The 4,724-nt window shown below is 49.4% G+C and overlaps 1 pseudogene across 1 annotated transcript; it reads right to left on the bottom strand.

The window, feature by feature from the left end:
* Positions 1-750: 750 nt before the first annotated feature.
* Positions 751-4,206, bottom strand: LOC100940485 (annotated as a pseudogene). Its single transcript, XR_002772400.1, has 2 exons — positions 4,201-4,206; positions 751-2,092 (listed from the first exon to the last, which is right to left on the bottom strand). The product of XR_002772400.1 is annotated as a keratin, type I cytoskeletal 18 pseudogene (transcript).
* Between the last annotated feature and the right edge of the window lie 518 nt (positions 4,207-4,724).

Below are 4,724 nucleotides of genomic sequence, written 5' to 3'. Positions count from 1 at the left end.
ACTGTGGTGAGGCTGTCATATGGCAGGGAGGAGACCAGTAGCAGACTGAGGGTGGTACGCTCAGGCAGGAAACCTGTCTCTGTCTTGGCTTGCTCTGTGTTCTTTAACATTTCTTTCTTTCCTTTTTTTTTTTGCAGTTTGGCCGGGGCTGGGTTTGAACCCGTCACTCTAAGTATATGGGGCCAGCACCCTTCTCACTGAGCCACAGGTGCCCCCCCCTCCGTTTCTTTCTTTTCTTTCTTTCTTTCTTTTTTTGAGACAGAGTCTCAAGCTGTTGCCCTGGGTAGAGTGCTGTAGCATCACAGCTCACTGCAACCTCCAACTCTTGGGCTTAAGCAATTCTCTTGCCTCAGCCTCCCAAGTAGCTGGGACTACAGGCACCCACCACAATGCCCGGCTATTTTTTTTTTTTTTTTTTGGTTGTAGTTATCATTGTTGCTCGGCAGACCCAGGCCAGGTTCAAACCTGCCACTTTAGGTGTATGTGGCCAGCACCCTTGCCCACTGAGTTATGGGTGCTGCCCTCTTTTTTCTTTTTTTTTTTTTGAGACAGAGTCTCAGTCACCTTCAGCGGAGTGCCATGGCATCATAGCTCATAGCAACCTCACACTCTTGAGCTTGAGATCACCTTTTTCTCAGTTTTTCATTTTTAGTAAGACAGGGTCTCACTCTTTTTTTGTTTGTTTGTTTTTTCTCCAGTGACCTCTTCAGTGAACTCTTTATTGGTATAAGGACATGCTGCTTTACTGCCTCAATGTCTCAGAACTTTGGTGTCATTGGTCTCAGACACCACGTTGCCGTCTACTATCCTGCGGGTGGTGGTCTTTTGGATGGTTTGCATGGAATTGCTGCTGTCCAGGGCATCACCAAGGTTGAAGTCCTCCCCATCTTCCAGCAGACGGTGGTAGGTGGCAATCTCAGCCTCTAGCTTGACCTTGATGTTCAGCAGTGCCTCATACTCCTGGGCCTGGCGCTGCCCCTCTCCCCAGGTCTGTGCCAGCTCTGACTCCAAATGCAGCAGGACCTCATTGAGTTGCATGGTGTAGTGGGCCTCCACCTCCCTCAGGCTATCCTCCATGGAGCCTGGACTTCTGATTTCTCATAGAGTCCAGTTCAATCTCCAAGGACTGGACTGTACGCATCAGCTCTGTGAGCATTGTCTTAGGAGCTCCAACTTCAGCAAACTGTGAGGTGACCACTGAGGTGCTCTCCTCAATCTGCTGAGATCAGGTCTTGACCAGCTCTTTTTGCCAGCTCATCATATTGGGCCAGCTCTTCTTCTGAGCCAGCTCATCATACTGGGCCTGCATGTCTGCCATGATCTTGCTCAGGTCCTGGGATTTGGGAGCATCTACCTCCACAGTCAACCCAGAGCTGGCAATCTGGGCTTGTAGGACTTTTTCTTCCTCCTCGTGGTTCTTCTTCATGAAGAGGAGCTCCTCCTTGAGAGCCTCGATCTCTGACTCCAACTGCAGTCGAGTGATATTGGTGTCATCAATGACCTTTCGGTGCCCATGGATGTCACTCTCCACAGATTGGCACATGGCCAGTTCTGTCTCATACTTGACTCTAAAGTCATCAGCAGCAAGACGGGCGTTGCCAATCTGCAGAACGACGCGAGCATTGTCCACAGAATTTGCGAAGATCTAAGCCCTCAGGTCCTCGATGGTCTTGAAGTAATGCACCCAGTCTCTGACCTGGGGCCTCTTCTTCTCCAGGGGTTCAAGGATTTTGCTCTCCAGCCTCCGATTATTGGTCTCCAGGTTCCTCTGTCCAGGTAGGAGGCCAGGCAGTCATTCAGTTCTTGCATGGTCTCCTTCTTGGTCTGGATGCCCCCTATTCCCGCCAGCCCCCCGGCCATCCCCGTGGCCAGGCCCCCAGCCGCCCCGGAAGCTCGTGGAGTGGGACATGGAGATCCAGGAGCCGGAGCCCCCGGCACCTGCATAGACGCTGGCTGCGCTACTGGTGGGCCGGACACTGTAGCTGGGTGCCTGGACTGAGCCCAGGGACCGGTAATTGCTGGAAAAGGTGGTAGACGAGTAGTACAGGACATGATGTAAGAAGAGGAGAGGACAAAACTCAGGCGAGCTGGGCTTTTGTTTTTTAAGACAGTCTCACTTTGTCACTCTTGGTAGAGTACCGTGTCACAGGTCACAGCAACCTCCAACTCTTGGGCTCAAGTGATTCTCTTGCCTCAGCCTGCCAAGTAGCTGGGACTATAAATGCCCACTACAATGCCTGGTTATTTTTATTTTTATTTTTTGGTATGAAAGGTCTTTATTGGCAAAGGAGGGATGTTGCAGAGCAGCACCAAGGAGGAGGGAGGAGAGAAGAGAAGAGGGATCCTGCCTGGCTATTTTTAGAGACAAGGTCTTACTCTTGCTCAGGTTGGTCTCCAACTCCTGAACTCAGGCAATCCACCCACCTCAACCTCCCAGAGTGCTAGGATTATAGTCATGAGCCACTGTGCCGAGCCTGGGGTCTCTCTCTCACTCAGGCTGGTCTCAAACTCCTGAGTTCAAGCAATCTACCCACTTTGGCCTCCCCGAGTGCTAGGATTACAGGTATGAGCTATCGCGCCTGGCTAACATTTTTCTTTCATTTTTTTTTTGAGACAGAATCTCATTTTGTCACCCTGGATACTGTGCTGTGGCATCATAGTTCACAGCAACCTCACACTCTTAGGCTCAAGTGATTCTCTTGTCTCAGTTTTTCATTTTTATTTATTTTATTTTTTTGCAGTTTTTGGCCGGGGCTAGGTTTGAACCCGCGACCTCTGGCATATGGGGCCGGCGCCCTACTCCTTTGAGCCACAGGCGCCACCCCAGTTTTTCATTTTTAGTAGAGACAGGGTCTTGCTCTGGCTGGTCCGGAATTCCTGAGCTCAAGCAAACCACCTGCCTTAGCCTCCCAGAGTGCTAGAATTACAGGCATGAGCCATTGTCCCTGGCCTTGGCTAACTAACATTTCTTAAGGATTAAGAGTTGCCTGGTACTATGATAGGCTCTCCTCTTATAATTTATATACTACCCTTTGAGGACAGGGCCCAAAGAGATTGAATAACTTGCTCAAGGACACATAGCTACCAAGTGGCAGAACTGGGATTTGAAATCAAGTCTGATTCCCATGTTTTGGCATATTAGGGCTATCTGTAGACTAATAGTCTGTGTCCCTTGCCTCTCACCCCTCTGCCTCTTCCCTCAATCTGGATCTGACTCCGCAGGCACTGATCCGCTGAAGCTTACCCATGAGGACCTTATCCAGATCTGTGGGGCTGCAGACGCAATCCGCCTTTTCAATACTCTCAGAGCCAAGTGCTGGGCACTGACAACTAGGTCCCTTCCTCACTGTAGTGGCCCTTACCTAGGGTGACCAGACGTCCCGATTTTGGCGGGACAGTCCCACTTTTCAACAATTTGTCCCGCGTCCTGTGGCGTTTTAAAAAACTCCCAATTTTTGGAAAGAATGCACGAACCGGCTGGAGAACAAGAAGGTAATATACAGTTTTCGGCCGCCATATGGCTATTTCGCCAGAATATGAGTTCTATATTATTTTTGTTAAGTTTATAATGTTAAACTGTAATAAATAATTGCTGAGAAGTGATTATCGAGAACTGCTTATCAAAGTTTGCGTTGTTGTCAGGCCCTGCCCTGTGCTCCGCCCCCACTATGTTGTCCGGCCTTACAGATGTTAGAATCTGGTCACCCACCCTTACCAACTCAGCTAGGAAGTGTATTTCACAGAATGTTCAAGCCAGCAGGTACTTTAAAGACCACTTAATCCTATTCTTTATTATTATTTTTTTTTGAGACAGAGTCTCAAGCTGTTGCCCTCAGTAGAGTGCTGTACTGTCACAGCTCACAGCAATCTCAAACTCTTAGGCTTAAGTGATTCTCTTGCCTCAGCCTCCCAAGTGGCTGGGACTATAGTGCCCACCACAACACCCAATTATTTTTTTGGTTGCAGTTGTCGTTGTTTAGCAGGCCTGGGCTGGGTTTGAACCCACCAGCCTAAGTGCATGTGGCTAGTGCCCTACTCACTAAGCTATGGGTGCCGAGCCAGTCTTATTCTCTTTTATAGAAGAAGAAACTCAGGCCCAAGGACAGTGACCAGCCCAAGGTCACAGAGCAAGGCCTGAAGGGCTGATCTGAAAAGTTTAGACTCCTTTGACCTCCTCTTTCCTGTGGCTGCCCCACCTACCTTCATCTCTCAATTTCTGGGCTTTTCTCATTCCTCCCCCCAATACCCCCCCAACATCCCTAATAATTATTTAGTGATCTCTCTTCTTCCTAGAGACCTAGGAGGAAGTCAGGGTCTTTCCTAAGGAGGGGGGCTAGCAATAGAAGCTTAGTTAGTTCAGGCATGAAGAGCTGATACATAAGACTGTTTTCTTGGCTTAGGCCTGTCACTGGCTGACTTTGCATGTGGCTCAGGAGGCCTCTAAGCAAGAGAATGAAGTTCCTAAGAACCCCAACTCAGGTGAGGTGCTGGCTTCTCTCCAGGAATTCAGTGTGTGGTTGCATGAAACCTCTTATGGTCTGGGCTCTACCATTACTTGGCCCCAGAATTCCCTCCTTGGGATTCCCCTTCCTTTCATGACATTCGTTCTCTCTTTCCAGAATTTCTTCTGTTTTTTTGAGACAGAGCCTCAAGCTGTCCCCCTGGGTAGAGTGCCATGGCATCACAGCTCACAGCAACCTCCAACTCCTGGGCTCAAGCGAGTC

This window comes from Otolemur garnettii, unplaced genomic scaffold (genome assembly GCF_000181295.1).
Source record: "Otolemur garnettii isolate 467f Iridium unplaced genomic scaffold, OtoGar3 scaffold00018, whole genome shotgun sequence".
Lineage (NCBI taxonomy): Eukaryota > Metazoa > Chordata > Mammalia > Primates > Galagidae > Otolemur > Otolemur garnettii.
This window is presented reverse-complemented; position numbering and strand designations above follow the sequence as displayed.